Here is a 21,710-nt window from a genome sequence, read left to right as displayed (position 1 = left end):
AATCTCAACGATAAACCTCAATTTCTACCTCATTTACACCACATAAAATAAATTCATATTCCTCAGATATAAATTCAGTTGAAATCAGGTAAAACTATTCACACTTCAAATATATATTTTTTCTCGAAGTGTAGAAAAATAACCAATACACCTCAAAAACAATCTTTCTAAGCTAATTGCTCTAAGGTGGATTTCTTACATCCTCAAGTGGGAATAAAACATCTTCAGTACATCTTGATACATCTTCAATCATATGAACTTTGGGAGGTTGATTTTTCTTAACTCAACTTCAAATAAACATTAAATGAATCCCAGCAACAACCTCATATAAACCTCAAAAACACCTTAAAATTTTTCAACGACATATTTTGCAAATATTATTAATTTTTAGCATAAAATAATTTAGAATAAAAAAATTTTAACTTGCATTTTTTTTCTAAGAAATTATTTTAAAAGTTTGTAAGTGGGTATGCACTTTTTTAAACTGGCATAATATATGGTTCATAAACAGTTTTTGTTGCTTCACAGGTGGTAAGTACAAAACATAACATTTATTACATTTTAACCCGATTTTAATTTATTGCTAAATTCTAAAATTCTGGTTCAGACAAAAGTTGTTAATGTTAAAAACTATTATTTTAGTACCTAATTCTTTTTTAGATTCAAATAATTTGAAATGAAAAATTCTCGTCTTTTTTGTACCTCATTTCTTTATAAGTTATGAATAAAGGAACGTACAAAGTAACTTTTAGTTTAATACATTTATAAAGCAATTTCAATTAAAATATAATGCATTGTAGCTATATATTTAAATCAGACAAAATCATTATATTTAGATCTATAGGCAAAATATTTGCTTACTTCAAAATTTCAGATTTTTAGTGTAAAATAATTTTTGCAATTTTATACTATCATAGAAAAAAGTTTTTTCGGGAAGAAACTTAAAGCAATTAAGAATAATTGTTACGTGCTACTTTTTATTTTGTTTGTTAAACATGAAATTTCAGTGAACAATAATTTATGTTGCTATGTGTTAGTCCATGAAATATAAGCACCATTTATCATCCCTTCCAATTTGTATAAAGTAGTATGTGCATCCATCTGTGATGACTTGGAAGCATCATTAAAGAAGAATCTCTAGCAGTAATCAATAAACCATTAGAATAACTCGAGTGGGACGTAAACTATTAGACCAAACTATTTATAGTATATGATTCGCTTTCTCTAGGGTATTTTAAAAAATATTAGAAGTATTTGCTTAGAACTTAACAAAAAGCTCTTTTTAAGAAATTTTAAGAAAATAACTTCATATAACTGCGGCACAAATCTTAAAAATTCATAAATGAAAAGCAATATAACATGTTACTTCATTTACAAAATTAATCCCCCCCCTCAAAAAGAAAGACAGAAAATCGTTATTAAAGAATAATTTAGTAAGTAACATGACTGAAATAAGCAGGAATTCTGAGCAATATGTTTAACTGAACAAATAAATAAAATTTATATATAATTGGAAAATTTCTATCAGGTCTTGCTGGAGGAGGTAAGTTTTGTTTCTTCCTTTGAAAAATTATGCAAAGTTTTTCATTCTTACATTATAAATTTTGCAATTTCTATTTAGAAAAAATTTAGAAAAACAGTTTTTTTACTAAATATTAACAAATAATTAGAAAAAAATTAAAATTTGATTTAGTTTTCAGTATATTTTACAAATTTTATTTTTGGTATAGATTTTATAATAATAAACTAAACATATTTTTTTTGTCTTATTTTAGTTGAGACATTAGGCAACAGTAAGTATTTACATTTCTTTATATTATAAGAGTAGTTTTAGAACATTTATTAAAATATACGTTTAACAAAAAAACAAATCATGTAAAAACAGAGATATTGTTACTTTCGAGATTTAAAAAAAAAGAAAAGAAAGAAGATAAATATTAATTTCCTACTTTTACTTGATTTGTGTACTATTTTGCAAATTTATGAGTAACTATTATGCTAGTTTTTGCAATTATTCTTGATTTCATTTTCTTATTACTTAATAACAAGCTTGAAAAGGAGATATTTTTAATTTTAAATTAGTTTTATAAACAATTTCTATAACTGCTACAATAAAAGAAAATTCATTTTTTTATTATTATTATCAAACATTTTTCGTTATAGGAAAGAAAACAAACATTAAATTACAACGGTATATTTGTAACTATAAAACTAAATTTTGTAAAAGTACAATATAATTTTTATGTCCAAATAGATGTTCTTGGAGGAGGTAAGTCCTTTTTTTTAAATCCGATCTAATATATTTTTATATTTATATTATGTAGATTTAAATACCAACCACGGCTAATTTAAAACATCGAAAACAAATTTAAAAAAATCAAGACAAGAAGAGAATCCTGAATTATTACTAATAATTATACTAATAGTATTGGAACACCCGTCAAACAGCCAAGATTTGTCACCCTTATGACTTTTAGATCTCTAGGACCCTTAAGAGAGAATTACAGGAGATACATATCCATTTAAATGTCGAAACTATGTGATCTGTGTTTCAAAGTTCATTTCTATTTCTTTTAATTTCAAATAAAAGTATTCTTATAATTCAACTTGTCCATTTTTAATTTAAGCAATCCTTACTTGAATCTAGATACACAATATTTTGCTCAAATATCTTTGTTGAGCAAAATATTGAACCGTGTACTCGAAGTTGCTGCACCCTACTGTAATGGATAAAACTTCCAAACACTTACTATGCTGCCGTAACGGAAAAATTTCAAAAGCTCGGATCGTTAATGCGAAAAAATGATAATAAATAAAGTTAACATTAAGGTGAAAGATGTAAGAATTAATTATTTTGTAGCACCTCTTATAGGACTTTCACAAATTTTGAGACTAAAATTTTAACTGTTAATTGGTTTTTATCATTGGCTTTCCTATTAATTCGCTTTCTAGATTTGAATAGCATTTGTGAATGAAGCAAATAGGGAAGAGAAATAATAAAAAATAGCTGTTTTAATGCTTTTAAAAACATGGCTGCGTGTTATAATTGTTTTTATTCTTTAAATTTAAAGAGCGTATCAACGTGGTACATACTTTTATTTGTTTCATAATTTAACTTGCATATTTGCGTATTTTGTCAAAAAATAAGTAAAAACACTATAAATCGAAATTTTAAAAAATTTCAATCATTGCATTTTGTAATTTGTAAGTATTATTGTAAGTATTTGTATTGTAAGTATTTCTAATGAAGTCCATTTCTGAAAAAAAAAATTACTTTTTGTAGCAAATCAAGCTGTCAGTGGTAAGTTTTACAAAATATTTTACAGAAATATTTGTCACGATAAAGAAAAATAGGAAGTTGCTATTGAAATGTTTCATTTTTGAAATAATTAAAAAACAACTTTTCGCAATAACTTACAAAAAAAATTTTTCTTTTAAATAAAAGTATTTAGGACAATAAAAAGGAAGATGAATTAGGAAATTAGTCATTTGCATCTTAAGAATAATATACAATGGTTTTGTTTTAATAATTCCCATAAGGAATTCGAAGTAATTTCCTTGTAGAAAAATTTTATGTTTTATACGATAACACATCTAACTTAGCATTCTTGTATTTTTTACAAAAAAAAAGCCTAACATATCTCTGAAATATGACATAGTTTTTTTCAGACAAAATAGTTACGATGGTTGTAATTACACCAATGGGAAAACCAAAAATGAATATTAACAATATTTCACCGAATATTTGAGATACGAAAATAAAAAAAATGATAATTATGTTTTAAAAATTTATTTCAAAGTTTTAAAAAAATCATGTCATAAATATTTTTATTAATTTAAAAATTTATAATTCCATAATAAGTTACACTAAACGTATAATTTCAAACTGAGGACACTTTAAAAAATAAATTAATTAGTTAAAATCTATATTCAGAAAAAATATTTTTTCAACTTTAATTCAAATATAACTTCAAGACAAAGAAAATATCAAGCAATTATTTCGCAAAAGATGTCTTGTTTAGAAACACTTAAAAAAGCTGTTTCTAAAAAATAAAAAGAGTAGTATGAAGTATGTAACATGCATTTTGTTAACCATAGCATATTATAAAGCTGTAATTATAAAACATGCACGTCATCAGCATTTTATGAAAATCCTTTGAGGTCCTAGTTTTTCCTCGAAACATTTTCCCAATCTGTTCTTTTGCCAGAAATTGATTTCCAGTTCTTCACTTTCAGGATGGCAAATTCCTCATCCCCATAGTCTTTCCTTCTTTTTTGGGGGGCTTCCTCCCTGGCTTTCGTTAAAAGGGGTCATATTATAAACCCTCAATACTGTTCTCATTTACTACGTATTCTTTAATATTCCTCAAATAAATTATTTGTGCTATTTTTATTAGGCATATTTCGAAAAGCTCTGATTTTTTTATTGTTTTCTTCATATTCTTCCCCAAACCAGTCAGTTCTTTTTAATATTTTTTCTCTCCCAAACTACCTATTTGCTAATGAGATTATAAAATTATTGTTATTCTCACTAAGCAAATTTAAAAATATGATTTGAAATTAATAGCAAATTTAAGAATCATTTAGCTTCTCTCAGAAAATAAAAGAACACATTTTTTAAGCTCTTTTACAAAAGAAATTAATTCCCATAATTTGCAAATCGCTAAATAGGTATTAGAGTCCACGTTTGTCTTTCTGAAAGATTACAAATCAGTAGATCTGAGAGATATCTAGAACTAATTATTAATGATCGATCTGTCTGATGTAGAATCCATCAAAAAATCTACACGTCACACTTTCAATTTTCTTATGTTGAGGTCATGTTTTTAAAATTATCATATTATGAGAAAAATCAGAAATAATTTGTCTATTACCATTATTATTTAATTCCACTTGTAGACAGTATTTTCCCGTACCGGTCTAAATGCTTCTCATGACCTATTTTGGTATTGATGTCACTCACAGAGTGATGTGCTTTGTTTTAATTACAAATATGCGAATTCAACTAATTTAAAGTTGCTTTAATTTATTTTTAAGAGCGTTTTTTATATCATAAAATTAATTCCATACATTTTTCTCCATTGACAGATTTCTTCTGTGGCTGTAAGTATATATCACATAAAACTAAAACTAGTTATAATCATCTGTAAACTTTGAATGATTCAATATGCAATTTATAATAACTAAAAGCCTTTAAAAGTGTCGAAGAACATTTAATTCGATTTACAACAGTTTACGTGAAAAATAGTATTGCAATTTTAGTGTAAGAAAAATATTTTAAATCTAATCTGATTTAATTTAATTTCTTAAAGAACATTCATAATTAGCTGTGAAATTTGTATTGGCTAAATTAATATAATATTTATAACTTTATAAACTCGGAGCATGTGAGTCTTGCGATGAATTTCTTTCTCCTTCAGCATGTCCTGAAAGGCTTAAAATAATATTGCTACGTTCTATTTTAATGAAGTGAACCATTTGATGGAAAAGACTGATGAGAAATAAAAAGATCATCTATTCAAAGATGAGGAATGACACAAATAAGGAACAGGTGCATCTTAATGTCCCCTTATTCAAGCAGAGATAATGTCAGGAAGCTATAGTTTAATCCTCTCTTGATTTTTAAAATTTTAAAGCCACGTTAAAACAGAATGACCGGCACGTAGTAAAAAATTCAGTTTGCATAAATAACCTGCATTTTTGACTGCTTCTTTTCCGGTAACGCAATAGTCTACGATTTGGCAATCTTTTGCTTCAATACGGAATGTGATCTTTTCGGTCAATTTAATGAAGCAAAGTGGCATTTAATACTTCTCAACTTGGGTCATTGTTGAGATTAAAGCTGCTCTTCAAATCCGGCTAAAATCAAATCAAGCTAAGATTGATGCTTATTTCAAAGTATTTTTCAAGGCTCCTGATATTTTGGAAACTATTTAAACATTCCATTTGCTTTTTTTTATACAAATGCGTCTCTATTTTAGAAAATCTCCTCTGTAATCTTTCGTAATGCGTATATAAGCAAAAGAAGCTCCTTAATTCAACAATGTTTGATAATTTTCTTTTTTTTTTCATAAACCATTCATTAGAGCTTAATTTTTCTTCTTCTTTAAATACATCAATTAATCCTTTATAGCAGAAAAAACTTTTTCCTCATGCCGCAATCTTCATCCAAAAGAACTCATTTTTTTATTTTCAGAAATTCACGAAATGCACCTGGATCGCTACTGTTCTTTCACTGGCTTCATTAAATGCTTCCGACCATTATTTATTACACGTATTTTATGAATGGAAAAAGTTTCTGCTTACGAAACAATTTTACTCCTTTGTGAAATTTCTTCATTCCGTTGCAAAGTTCGTCATCCTTTGCATATTTAGTGTATTTGTCTGTATATGGCAATCATTCCGAAATTTTACGCTCTGTTTTAATGATGGGTTCTTTAAGAGAAAAATACTGATATATGAATCAAAAAATTATTTATTTACAGGTGAAGAAAAATAAATAAAGAGTAGATACATCGTAATATGCAGTGTTTCAAGAACATGTACACTTACTTAACATTAACAAACTATCATTAGAGTTCATAATTCCATCTGATATGATCTTTGTCTAATGGAACATCTCAATCTTACGATTAGGGCATCAGCGAGTTTCTATAGAAACAGTCTCTCAGGTGCATAATTTTATAACTTCGAAGGAATGTATCAAACTCACTAGGTACGGTTTACGTAATTGCTTAAGTCCTCACAAAAATTATGAAAGCAACTGTAACATTATATTAAGTTGCCTAACTTAAATAAATCTTTAAATTAATACAAAACTGAAATAGACACTATTAATTAACTTGAATGTGATTAGAATAAATGAAAATAAAATAATATTGAAATGGATTTATATATGTTATTATATTTTAAAATTTTTTTAACCATTTAACCATAAATAATTGCTATAAACTGTCCGTAAAATACTGAAGTAATTTTACTTATTTTAGTCAATAGAGTGTTTAACAGTAAGTTTTTTTCTTACTTTTATTTCTTGTGCATTTGTTATGTAAGCTAAACATTATGTTTTTCTAACTTAACAATTTAACGATTCAGGATGTCTACTCAAAAACAGGAATAAATGCTTTTATTAATATCAAGAATTTATAAACGCTTACTATTCTTTTAAAATCAGAGTAACTAATTCTACCAATCATATCCCTGTAGATATTGCAATTCTTTTATACTAATGCATATACACCTATTGCGGCAATTCTATTTGGAAATAAGTGAGGTATATTGATTATAATGAATACATAAAAACTGAAAATAAACCTGGTTAAAGTCATACATTTTCCGTTTCGTTAATTATATTTCAGACTATTTATAGTAATAATATATAACTTTCAGCATTTTAAAGAGTAGAAACTCTATTATTTGTAAAAGAAAAATACAAGCATAATTAAAAAGATCATAATATATATTTAATTTAATCAGACAATTTCGTTACACGGATAAAAAAAAGAAATCCTATAGATCTCTAATGATCAAAGTTATTTTATAGCTTTAATGAATTATTTACAGTTATTTTTAGATTTTAGAGGTATGTTTGAGGTTTCAACGAAAAATATCTAGAATTAGCTACACTCTCTTCGATTTTCTAGGCAGTAGACAGTTTTTCTAGTGTTATGCAATGAGGGGTAATATTTTGGGATTTATGTATGTTAAACTAACAACCCAAAGAATTATTTCCTACCACTAGTCACAGAATTAGCAATATGTGATTACGAATAATATGTGAATAACAAATATGAAGAAAAAAAATTTTAATTTAAAATAGTATATTACGTATTCTTCTATTACGTGATAAAACTTATGAATTGAAATTGCACTCATAAAATATTTTTTTCAAAGCGCTTTCAATGGTATTTAGTGACGGAAGCAAATTATATTTTCCTTTATAAATTTAATCTAATATATTTTTTAGTTTAAAATGTACTGCTTTACAATAATTTTGAGTTAAAATTATTTAAATTACCTAAAACAATTTTATAATAACTAGATTTGTTATTGCAGAAATCGGGAGCAAAGGTAAGTAATGATTGAATGCCTTCATGCTCTAAATGTTTATCATAATGCCTGTAATTTTTCTTTTTTTTTTAATATTAAAAAAAATATCCTATTATTTAACATAAAATATAAGTTACCTGCAATTTTATTTTTATTTTCAAATATGATACTTCTGAACATAAAATATTTCTAAAATTTGTTGTGTTATTATATGCGTTAACTTAAATTTTCATAATCCTGATCTACACAATGTTTATATATTATTTTTTTCTTAGCTGGAAAAGGTAATATATTTTTAGTTTGATTACAACTTGACGAACATAAAAGTAAGAAATAAAATTTTTATTAAATTTGTATTCATCATTATTTTTTTGTCATCAGGCGGTAAGTAATTAATTTTTTCACAGAGAACAAAAAGACAAAATAAGTACTTCAAAAAGAAAAGCATATTTTTTATAATTTGCCAATAATTTATATAATTTCCTGTTACTTTATATAATAACTTGTATAATTTCTTCTTATTTTATATATTTTCTTGTAATTTGTTGAATCAACATGTTGTAATCAACATGAAAAAATATATTTGATAAATGGAATTAAAGACAAAATCACATGGCCTAAAAATGAGAATTCTTCTAAAATCAATAATGGCAACATTCTACAATTGGTTAGTCCATTTGTGAGACCAAGAAAATACTAAAACAAATTCTCACATTTTAATATTCTGGTTATTATTTAAAGTCAAATTATTGATTAGATAAAATGGATATTGTTTGTAAAAATTGTAACTCCAGGGAAGAATTATCAGGTAGGAGAGAAATTTTTTCCGGAAATTTCAGATAATATCACAAATAAGAGATCAAATTTGCAAAACTAAACATAAGAAGGATCGTCGGAAATTAGTAGTTTATGTGTTCTCCACGCTGGGGAATAAGAGCATATTGACCACTATTTAAATGTTTACCGCAGGCAGCAGTTTACCAAAATTTAATGATTTAAATGTTTACCGAACAGATTCCAAAAAAATTTTACTATACTTTATATATTTTAATGCTCAAAATTAATAGAATTCGAATATTTTGTTGAATCTTATGAAAACAACGAAGCTAAATGTGAAACTACTACTGTATATATGTCCAGTAATATTTTTTGTTTGCCCTCTTTTTAGTAACAACTATTTTCGATTTAAAAATATACAATGAATTAATTAAATCAGAAAACGCTTTTTTATACAAAACTTTTAATGCCTTTCTTGTGCATTTTATCTTGCAGATCTTTTAGGAGGAAGTAAGTACTGTTTTCAGGAAATCTTGAATAAACTAATTTAAGGTATATCTATAATTTACATTTTTTTAAATGAAAAATTATTTTGTTTCATAGTCCTGAGCGGTGCAAACAGTAAGTCAAGTTTATATCAGTTTATACTCTAAGTGTTATACAACCATTATGCTGTAACTTTCATTTTTAATTTAATTCATTTGTTTCATTTTAATTCCGTTCAATGTTCGTCTAATTACCATTTCAGCATTCATAACTGGAGGTAAGCTTTTCGTATTTTCTGCTTCCTACATTTTCTAGTAATTTCATAGTAAATAATTTTTGCGATTAATATTAAAATAATTTCAAAGATTACGTTTTGCTGTTGAAGAGTTGTTAAATAAACTCATTGATCTTAATTTAGAACTTATTAAAATGGTTTATATTTATTTTTTAAACAAACTTAAATATTGAAAAATTGACAACTTGATAGGGAAGCGAATATGCTCTTTGAAAAATTTATGTCACACAATACTGGTATTTAAGCTTTCATAAAAGTATATGTCATTTCTATTCTCCAAACAAAAAACGTACTTTTTGTGCTCACGCAATGCTAGCTTAAATTGCTGAACATTTTTGTACAATCGATGAATTTAGAGTTAATTGAAAGAGTGTGGTAGAAATATATCAATTATTTAGATTAATAAAGAGACAGTTAGGGTCTAAAAGAATTATTAGAAGACAAATAAGAATTCTTTGTAATTAATTTTAATTATCTCATAATTAATCTTATTTTAAATTCGAATTTTTTTCAGTTGATGGCTCATTCTAGGTTCATAAGAACTTAGATAAAACGAAAAAGAAAAATTGTTATATTCAGTGTTATCTCTGAAAATTATCTGCTTAAAATTATACTGAACAAAGTCAAAAACGTGTGGAATAAAAAATAATTTTTTATTTTATTCAACAGCTGGAAGTTTCTTTGGAAGTAAGTAATATTCTAAATACTTTAGTTCTTGTGATTTTTATAGTAATAATGAAAATTTGAATTAAATTTCCCGTGAATTTCAATTAAATTTGCCGGTTTATTTATATCAAGTTTTAAAGAGATTAACTATTGAGTTGAGTAAAATTTCATTGTGATTTTCGATTTGCAACATATGACAGTAGCTTTGTTTCTGAAATATTTAGAGCATTTGGGTTAGTAGTTGTTATGTCACTGATAGGGGACAATTTAAGCTTCATGTTATAAAACAAATCGAACAATGTTGTAAAGTTTTAGAAATTTTACAGCACGGCATAGGGTTGGCTTTTCCTATTAATTTGTTAAGTGTTACTATAATTGTTTCAATTTAGTCTCGCTTTTTAAGTCCATGTGAAGCGATAAATATATATTTGGAGATACTAACTAGTTTGACAACGAAATCAAATTTGTCCATCCATATTTTAGACTCATTTTCTTTTTTCGAATGGTTGTATAAAGTAACAAAACTCAATTTTTTTTTTAAAATTTCCTTTATGATTAAATAGTTATGATAAGGTTTTTTTTTTAAACAAATTCTTCGTTTAGTATTAATTGAGATAAAAATTAAAGATTAATTGATGTTTAGCTAACATGAGAGTATAAAACATGATTAAACAGTGACGTAGTTAATATAAATAAACGCCTCCTTTCTTAAAGTGCATTTAAAAATATAAAATCTATTTAAAGATTATGTAAGAGGAGTAAAAACGTATTTAAAGATTATATAAGCGTAGAAAGTGCATCCCAATTTTAGTGAAAAGAGTATATAAAGAAACGATTTAATCTTATCCTCAATCTTTATTAATTATAATAATTATTTAAATTATATTATAATTATTATTTACATTTTCAAAAAATTAGTATAAATTGAGTAAAACATCAGTGTATAACACACGATTTAATTGTGCCGCAGCTAATAGTAATCCTCACCGTTTATTACTAATAATTAAAATGCGTTTAATGATTAAAGGTAATGTTGTTTAAAAAGTGTATTAAAATATTAGTGAAAAAGATAATTTAGAGAGATAATTTATAGGAAATGCAAACCCCATTTATTTTTAAAAAAATACAAATTTCATATCACAATAAGAGACAAATTCTTGAACATAAATGAGTAATGTGCTTAGAAGTAAGATTCAGTGTATATGCTACTGAAGTTGGTCTAAACTACAACACCACATAGAATAATGAATAGCTATAACTGACATCTTATTTTCCTTATTTTACAGATATTGGCACAAATGGTAATGCTCATTGCTTATATTTTTACTTTAGAAGCTTTAAATAAATTGTAACAGTCGAAAATATATTTTTATTTGTCTTTTCAAGAACATTTTTTATGTGTTTTTCTATTAATGAATATAATTTTTGCTAAATAATGTGTGCTAACACAATAACAATTGATCAAATTAGGGAATTCTATTAAACGATTATTTTTGTTTTGTTTATATCTACCTCTCTATGCTCAAACCAAATTTTATTGAAATATGTGTTGTAGTTTTAGAGTTAATTGATTTTTTATAAACTCTGCATTCATATAGTAAACGAAAAGAAATTAATAATTTATAAATTACCTAAAATCCTTTTTCGAAATACGAGTCTTATGTATCTACAGATTATTTTAATATTTGCTAAACACTTTCACAAACTTTTCCTATTATTTTGGATTATTTTAGCTCTTGGTGCAGTTACAAGTAAGTAAACCATATATACGTAAAAAATAATAATCATCAGTTAAAATTTTAAGTTTAAAATTTTTATATTTTTGAATTTATTTAACGTCAGAAATTATAATCATCAGTTAATAATTAAAGTTTAAAATGTTTATTTTTTCGAATTTAGTTAACGTCTGATTCCACTGTATTGTTTTTGCGCAACTTTATACCTTTTCAAAATCTAATAATTATTCATTTTAATTCATAATTTTTTCACGAATACTTTAAATCCTAAAACTTAAAATGGATCAAAATTTTACTAATTACAGTTTCATTTGTCAAAAACTAAAGACTATAAAAGCAACACTCATGGGAGCTGTTATAAACTTATTTTCAGCCATGTTCAATTCTTAAATGAAGACGAGCTGTATAGCCTTAATAGGATGGGTTCAAAAACTTTAAATGAGGTTCTGGAACCTTAATAAACTATTTATTTTATTGGATTTGTTTTTGAAAATTACTTTTCCTTCGCACTTTTTCCAATTTTTGTGAGATATTATAAATTATTTTTTAAACATTATCTTACATTTTTGAAGAAAAATAGTTTTAAGCTATTTTAGCGTATAACTTTCGATTCAAAAATGAAAAGCGCTACAATACACGGTTATCCAACACAACATAAAGATTTAATAAAAGGAAAAGCGCAAGCAAAATCATTTTGGAGTTATCCAAAATTTTCTTATGAAATTAATATGTAAAACTAATATAATACATATAATATGATGCAGTACAAAAAATGCTAAATTTTTAAAGTGTTTCTACTTGGTACAGTACTCATATTATTTATACCTGAATAATTTAAATCTCTGACTCTGTATAAAATCAAACAGTTTACTTTATATTTTATCTATAATAAGAATAATCAATAAATTGTAATATCATTATTTTTCGATTCATAATCAATACAATTTATTTTATAGGTGGAGTCAGTGATGGTAAAACTTCAAACAACTTTGATTACTTTTAATTTTAAGAAAATATTTTATTTCATAACTTTCATCTAAATATTACTTAATATTGCTCTTACTATAATATTCCAACGTTAATTGAACCAATAAATAATACGTAAATATTTTATTTCAAACTGAATTTTGTTTATTCGCGCATTTATTTAGACTTTTAAATAAACTAATTAACCAGTAAGAAAATTTGATGATGAAGCACACCTTTCTGATTTAGTATGAAAGAAAGCATACCTGGAAAATGTTCTCAATGTTCTATAAGGAGAGTTTTTGGGAAAATGCTCTTAAGGAGATTTTATTATGCCAGTATAGGTGCATTGTATAAATTCTGTTGTACTAGTTTTTTTAAAGTCCGAAACAGTTAGGTAGCCTAATATCACCTTACTTCGTGCTTATAGCAACAATTATACAATTTTTATTTAGTTATTTAGTTATTTCATGTATATTATTCTACGGATTCGTGCTAAAAGATAAACCAATTTAAGCAAACAGAGAGAAAAATTAACTAAATAATAACCATCAGCATTTCTATGAAAAATGCTGCTAAGTCGATAGTTTCTCAAGTAGTCAGTAGCACAAGCATCGCAAACATAAATATATGTAATTTTCGTGTGATTCGGTTTAGATATTCAGGTTTGTATACGGATCTAACCGATAAACAATAGGGACAAATTAAAGAGAGTTTCATACAACCATTTAATATTTCTCCTGTCATTTTGTTTTGAAGAGTATAGAAAAAAAGGTTTACTATTTTTTTAATATCATTTCTTATTTTTTAGCCATTCATGGAAAACGTGGAAAGAAGGGATACGTACATGACCGTAGCCAAGGCAAAAAGAAGGGTGGTGGACTTCTTGGTGGTCTTCTTGGTGGTTAAGAAAATATAGCCCAAAACTATAGGTGAATAATTTTAACTATTACAATATGATAAAAGAGTATGCCAATTACATTTATTTTCATTTTTTCAAAATAATCACTTCTCCCAAATTCAGTTTTCATCTTATTTTAAAAAGTAATTACGCTCAACTTTCTGGTAATAATATAATGTAGCATAAATTAAAATAGAACTTACATTATTTAATAACATTTGACTTCCTAATTGCATAGTAACGACATTTTTCAAAACAAGTATTTTTTTTTAATTTTAAAAAATTTCTAATTATTATCCTATTATATTTAATAGATTATAAAATACTTTTAAATACTTTAAAATGTTATTCATTTCGAATAATTTTGGATGATATTTAGTTTATGTGAATTTTTGCATCAATATAGTCTATATCGAGTTTAAAATATGTATGTGCTCTTCACAAACGATGTACATACATTCCTATTATAGAGTTTAGCAAATTTTTCTGAGCAGAAATATTTTCAATTTTAAAAAACAAAACAACATCTTTTAAACATTTTTATTCTGAGTAATTTGACGCCATGTATAAGGCGATAGTCCAAATGATTTACAAACTTACTTATACATACTCATTGAAAACAAAAAATAACACACTCATTATGTAAATAGCTATCATCTGTGGACTCAATTATTTTGCTCATAGTTGCTTATTTAAAATTAAAACCCTTTTTTAAAGACAAATATCCCTTTAAAGTATTTTTTTCCTAATTTAATTTAGTAAACCTCAACTGATGGTTTGTTTGACTTCTAATAAATCAATAAACTTGGTGCTAGTGTGACTAAAGAATATTACTTAAGCTCATGCCAATTAAGCATACATCTCAATATTTGGATTTTAGATCTAAAACCATCTTTTAAAATGTGTATGAACGCTCGATTCTGTATTAACTTGGGGTAAAGTAAATATTCAAAATGTTCCCACAAACAGACAGGTTACTCCATAGCTTTTAAATTGTTGTAAAATTTTTCGATTGTAATGTTACACTGATCTCAGAGAAGAGGAAAGATTTCTTTGACAATGAATATTAACTCTGTGTATAAATTATACAATAGCTTACATTATATATTTGTGTATCATTATATTACATTTTCAAATGTACGGAATAGATAAAAAAAACTACCTTACAGCGAAAATATTATAAAATATTAAAAGGAAGATATATATCACAAGGAAAGTATTTGTTACCAAAAAAAAGTGGTTTGAATCAATATGAGCATCAAAAACTGAAGCTCAGGCCGAATTCTACAATCGATATTTAGTTTAAGTTTAAGGTGTTTAAGCAATCATTAATTTTTTTTTGTTATATATTTCATATTACTAATACCTTCGACATGGTGTTTCTGGCGTAGATTCATTGCAACAAATCACTTTTATAATTAGGAATAAAACAATTCAATTCCTTACAATAGCTTTTTTAAAAAATAACAATACATTTAAAAAAATATATTATTAATTTGTCAGAAATCATTTTTGTTTATTAAATATCCGTTATCTTAATGATTGTAATATCTTTTTTTTCAGAGGAAATAACAAAATATGGATAATAAAACTGGACTCAGATTTTCTTAGACTATGCTCGAAGACAACTAACAGTTCTTCGAAAAAATTTTTTAGCTAATTTTTGTACTTAACCATACGTAAATATCAATAAAAGTATATTAGTTGCATGTATTTATATGAGTATATTTTTATTGACTCATCTAAAAGTTCTTATCGAAAAAAATGCGTTGGCTATCAAAATTGAGTATACAAAATCTGCGTCTATCTTTAATATTAACAAACCAAGTTAAAAATTTATTGTCACAAATGAATTTTATAAGAATTATTGTCTAGAATTTCAAAAATACAGCTTTTTAAAAAATAAAAATGTTTCAGTACAATGTATTTTTATGCAATATCGAGTATATTTTGAATTTGATTTGCAGTATAAACAAAATAAATATGTGTATAAACACTTCGATACCTTAACTTTATTACATGTTTGGAAACAATTTGCATATTTCATAGAGTATAAAGTAATATTTGTTTACATGGAGATTTTTCAATTTCACCGATTTCTGCAAATCTTAGATTGATACTCAATTTTTACAAAGTTCTGAATGTTTGACTCCTAATACGTTTTTGTTTTATTTATCTAGATCAGAAACAAAAATAATTTTTCAGTGAAACAATTTTGAATAAGCAACTCTTGGTTTGAAATTTTAACGTTTACATTTTTTAGCATGTGATTAAATATTTTTGTTAAACATGGCGATCTGATTCAATCTGATGATATATCTGATTCAATCTGATTTAATATCTGATTCAATCTGATTATATTTAATTTCATTTAATCACCGTAATTGAACAACCTACCCAATTTTAGAGTTGACAACTATTAATGTTCAACTTGTAGTTTTGAAGCCACTGCAGAACTCCCCCTAACGAAAATGAAAGGTATTTTTGAGGCTTGTATGAGGTTGTTCTGAGGTGTCAGGGTTGATATACGGTAACAAACTTAAAAGATCAACCTCTTAAGGTGTGTAATAAAGGTGTATGAAATTGTTTTATTCGCACTTGAGGCTGTTTTGAGATTAGTAGAAATCTACTTTGAAGCGATTAGTTTAGGAATTAGTTTTTGAGATGTACGGATCATTTCTTCTACACTTCAAGTAAATACGTATATTTGAAGTGTGAATTATTTCACCCGATTTAACAAAAATTATTTCTGAGTTATATATTAAGTTGATTTTGTGAGGTGCTAATGAGGTTGAAATAGAGATTTATTAACGAGTTATTTTTGGTGTAAAACATAACCTTATTTTCTACCTCAGGTGTATATTTTACATCTATCAACTTCAAAGCAACCTCAAAAAAAAACCTTATTTTTTGCAAGGGGAGCAAGTATTAGGAATAATTCGTATTTGTGGAAGACTTCGTGATGGAACTAAACCACATTTGAGTTACATAGAAAGAAAAACCACAAAAAAATCCCACTGTTCCATTTAAAAAAGAAAGAAAAAAGAATATAAACTTAACTTCTGTTCTGAATTCCTTCTATTCTTTAACTCCACAAACTGTTGCAGGCCAAGGCCATCTCCAGGTTTCAATCATCGGGACTTATAAATACCTCTTAGAGGAAAGAAGGCCTCAGAACGGATTAATTTAGTAGTCTGACGTAACATGCATAAACTGCGCAGTGGATGAAAAATAAGAAAGAAGTCTCTACTTTCGGGCTACTAAGCTGCACAGTATTGGTAATTACAAACGATGTCATCACATTTGGGCTACTAAGGGATCGAATTTTTTGTTTATGGTAACCCGTGCTTAAGCGTTCACTCTTCTAAGAGGTATTGGAGTTATCCGCCTCCATAGTTCCTTAATGGTTGACCCCAATTTTATGTAATGTTTTCATCAATTCAATGTTATGGCAGCTATACAGCTTTTATTTAAACTAATAAATTTTGTGAAATGAACGAAAAGTAATCATACATAGATATACACCAATGAGCCACTACATTATGACCACTCTCCATCTATAACAGTGGGCTCACCCAGGTTTTCATGGTTTCTCGCCCAGGAACAATGTTTTCATGACGCACATTAGGACCCATAAGCCTCATTGAACAATCCCTGACGTATGTAAGCTACTTGAACATAGTTGCAGACCAGGTTCACCCATTCATGGCAACAGTTTTTCCTGCGAGGGATGGTGATTACCAACAGGATAATGCACCATGTCATAAGGGTCGAATCGTCGAGGAACACTGCAGTGACTTTCAAGTCATGTCTTGGCCCCCAAATTCACCTGACCTTAATCTAATAGAGCATTTGTGCTCCTACTTGGAAAACCAGATTTGTGCTGCCACAATACCCCCTCGCAATGTGAGGGAATTGCGGGACCAGTTTGCGATCATAAAATAATCATAAAATAATAAAATATTCATAAAATAATTGGTACAATAATAATTATAATATATTTTCCGTTTTACAATAATAATGTGTAATCAGTCTATATCTTTTTTTTCATTAAAAAACTCATTCATATCCAATCTTGGACGTGTAGGGGAGCTACCAAGTAAAGTTTTATGTCCGTCTTTTTCAGTCTTTAAAAAGATATTTCCTTCGAGGAAAAAAAATAAGTTTCCTTCTTAATATGAACAAACTAAATGATTAAAAAGGCCCTAATTCCAGGAATATAATCTTTGGCTAAGATAAAATTTCTCTAGCCATTCAGCCATCTCCACTCAGACAGGCAGAGAAAAAGTAGAAAATTCATTACTACAAGTAGTAGTATATTACATATAAAAGTAGTATACGTTATTACATGAAAATGCAAAAAGAAAATCTTGCTTCTCTCACTTTTTAAAGATTTTGTCGTATTATTTTTTCGGTATTCATCTCTGAATTTTGACAGCAAATAACTTGAAGCAATATTTTTAGTAAACCAGTTTCTACCAATATCAGAAATGGTTATTTTGCTACAACTTCATAAATATTCAAAGGAATTAAACAACATTTTTGGAGACATTTGAGATTAATTACTAAAAATTGCGATTTAAAATTTAAAAAAATTAAATATAAATTTGTTAAAAACTGTGCTATACATGAGTGTTTAAGCTAGTTATTTTATACTCGCATGCGCAGAAAAAATCAAGAATGTATATTTCATAATTTTGTAGGGAATCGTTTTTGGTAACTAATGATTAAAACTTTATTTGAATATCTTAAAAATTTAAAAAGTTTCAAGCAATTTTCTAGGTAGTTTTTGTAATATTTTAAAAAAAGCTCAAAATAATGAGGGGTGTATCCACAAATTTCATGTTATGCTATTAAACATTCATTTATTAAAAATAGATAAGTATAATGGAGGACCACACCCCATAAATTTATGTTTTCTTTTGAATGTGTTCTTTTTCTACGCCATCAAAATTTAGTTTCCGAACAATTCTTGTAAGGTATTAACATTATTATTGAATTTCGTCTTATAAAACAAAATAAAGTTTGTGACGACCCCCGATCATTTTAAGCTCTGTTTTGAAACGTACAAAATCTACTTAGAAAATTTTTTGAAGTTTTTTAAATGTTCAAGAAATTCAAATTAACTTTTCTTATTACTTGCCAAATAGGTTTCACTGCTAAATTATGAAAAATCTTTTTTTCTAATCTTTTCAGTGCAAACGTAATATAAGAGAACTAACTTAAATACTCAAAACTTGCTCAGTTTTAAAAACTTTTTTAATCAATCTTAAAAAGCTCCACAAATTTTATTTAGTTCCATAGCATGTCTAAAGAGCTACAATTAAAAACATAAAATGACAAATTAATTTTTATAAAGATGTTCATATTTCCATAAATAAAACTTGCGAAACTTTATGCAGCTATTAAAAATAACAGCTAAAGTAATCGATACAAGTTACTAAGTTTTCAGTTATAAGTTTAACGTTTTTTGCTCGATTTTCTCACTTAGGGTGATCAGAAGTACTTGTTTTTTTTTCGTGTTCTAATTTCCAAACATCTGAAAGCATAAAAACACCTCTAAAGTTTCAAAATAATTATTTAAATATGCACTGAGAATTTTTTTTTAAAATAAAAGTCATAAACTGAAAGTGTCTCATTATTATAGGGTAGTGTATCAACTGCAATCTGCCAGTGCAAGTACAAGAGCTCGCCAAAGTCAACGGTCCTCATATTTCTGGTTAATATATTGGACCTTCAAAGCTGGTATCAAATTTGTAGCTCTGAGAGTAAAATGTTCCTTTATATAATCGCAATGTTTTATATCCTTAAATTTAATCTCTTTTTCGAAAGATTTTAAAGCTATAAGTGATCCTTTCGGCACTTTCTCAAACTTTAAATCAGTGAGCACAACAAAAAAAATCTCATAAAAAGTTTCAACTAATCATTTTATGTTATTTCATTCTAAATTTTCTTCGTAACTTATTATTCAAACTTTCTCTCATTTTAGTATTTACATCCAGGTTCCTGTTCTATTTTTGGATTCAAATTTGCATAAATTAATATTTTAAGTCTTCCTTTAGGCTGAACTGTGAGAACCATGCTATTCCCCCGACCTAGTTAATGGACCAATAGCAATTACTAGTGTTTCATTTTTCAAGAAGTCATTGGTTGCAAGGTATTCCCAAATTTTTATTCATTTGCACTTCAATTTTGAGTAACTTGGAGGATATCCCATCTGATAATAATGGTTAAATAAAGTTTAATTTACTATTTTAAAATCCTTTGTCTGTCGCCTAGATCACCCGACTGTCATCACGAGAAGTTTAGCAGGATTGATGCATGTTCGGAGCGGGTGCAGGATTGATTAATTTCAAATTATTTTATTAAATGCAAATTATTTTATTAAAGAAATGTGTAACAAAGAGAGAACCATCACTCTGCTAAATAATGGAATTTTTCTTTTTGCTGTGGAAGGGAATCGTTGAAGAAAAAGACTAAGTCTCCGCTACTGTTCGAGTTTAGTGACAGTAGATGCAATGCCTAAAAAGTCCGCAATTACGGAAAAGCATTTTTCTGATTTACTAAATGTGGATATGATTATTTCGAGATCCTTAAGAAGTGTTGGAGGCCTGATTTGGGATCGATTTATTTTTTTATTGATGATCTTACCTATTTCAACAAATCTCCATTAACAGAAAAAATTCTTTGGAAAAATAAAGGAAAAGCGATTTCAAAATAATTATCTTCGCTTGTGCATGGTTTATAAGTGTGAAAATTCACATTGTTCGTCAAATAATTAAAAATTTATTTGGAAATATGGTGCTTCACACTTAGAATGTGGAATGGAAAACAGTTTGCAATTAAAGAGAATGTGTGATTTGCATGGATGATTACCAGGAAATAAAACGAAAATGATTCTCTGTACATTAAACAAATTCAATCTAAGAAATACTAAATGTGACTTAATAATAAGAAATAAATGAGTTCTTTCACTCGTATTAAAGAGGCTAATAACAATTCAAATAGTGTGCGTTAGTAATTAGTACTTAAAAGTATCAAGTACTTTAAATGATCCCTTCTCGAAATTGATTAGTAAATTCAATTAATGTGTAGCAATTCATTTTCAAAATACAGAGTTGAGTGTAAACTACAATTTGTAGAAAAAGTAGAACATTTAAAAGCTTATTTATTAACATTTTCTTTAAAAAAAGTCCGATTTTTATCTTTCAATCTTGTAATTGAATAAACATGTCAGTTTAATATTACTATCAACTATCAGTTACAATTATCATGATCTCAATTCATATCATTTAAAAAATTCCAATCTGAGAAAGATAGGTTGGTAACAAAATTTGGTAACAATTTATGAACTCATTTAAGATTACTCCCAAATCAGATCATTTATTTTAAAGAATGCCAACTAGATGATATATGAATATTGATAGAATTTTAATATTGTTTTGCTTCATGATGACATTAATGAAAAGTTTCTTTTACTACTTAGTTACATTTTTGTGATGTATTTACTAAGACATATCATTGTTTAAATATTTTTCTAATCTACTTTACATAGTGTTAAACATTTTCAACAAATATTTATTGCAAAACCATTTATCATTCGTAAAGGTGTGTATTTTTGTTCTAAATTTTCTGTTAAAAATTACGATTTGTTCAATTATTTTGGGTCAAATTTTAAAAAAAATAATAATTTACTTGTTTTAATTCCTAGATTCATTTGATATTTAAGTGAAATTTAGATGAATAATTAAAACTAGATTCTGGAAATATTTGCTTTTTTGCTTCACAAAACATATATATATATATATATATATATATGTATACACACTGGTTA

General features: G+C 26.5%; 2 long non-coding RNA genes across 11 annotated transcripts in view; one reads left to right on the top strand and one right to left on the bottom strand.

The window, feature by feature from the left end:
- Nucleotides 1-21,710, bottom strand: part of LOC122269028 (uncharacterized) — a 119,295-nt gene that overhangs the window by 30,087 nt on the left and 67,498 nt on the right. The gene's annotated exons all lie outside the window — the stretch shown is intronic.
- On the top strand, nt 1,522-15,589 carry LOC107438811 (uncharacterized). Its single transcript, XR_001583441.3, has 15 exons — nt 1,522-1,543; nt 1,776-1,793; nt 2,255-2,269; nt 3,284-3,301; nt 5,089-5,103; nt 6,990-7,007; nt 8,056-9,336; nt 9,430-9,447; nt 9,575-9,589; nt 10,277-10,294; nt 11,560-11,574; nt 12,007-12,024; nt 12,966-12,980; nt 13,787-13,907; nt 15,440-15,589. It is a non-coding gene; the product is annotated as an uncharacterized lncRNA (long non-coding RNA).

The sequence above is a fragment of the Parasteatoda tepidariorum genome, chromosome 7 (genome assembly GCF_043381705.1).
Source record: "Parasteatoda tepidariorum isolate YZ-2023 chromosome 7, CAS_Ptep_4.0, whole genome shotgun sequence".
Taxonomy (NCBI): domain Eukaryota; kingdom Metazoa; phylum Arthropoda; class Arachnida; order Araneae; family Theridiidae; genus Parasteatoda; species Parasteatoda tepidariorum.
This window is presented reverse-complemented; position numbering and strand designations above follow the sequence as displayed.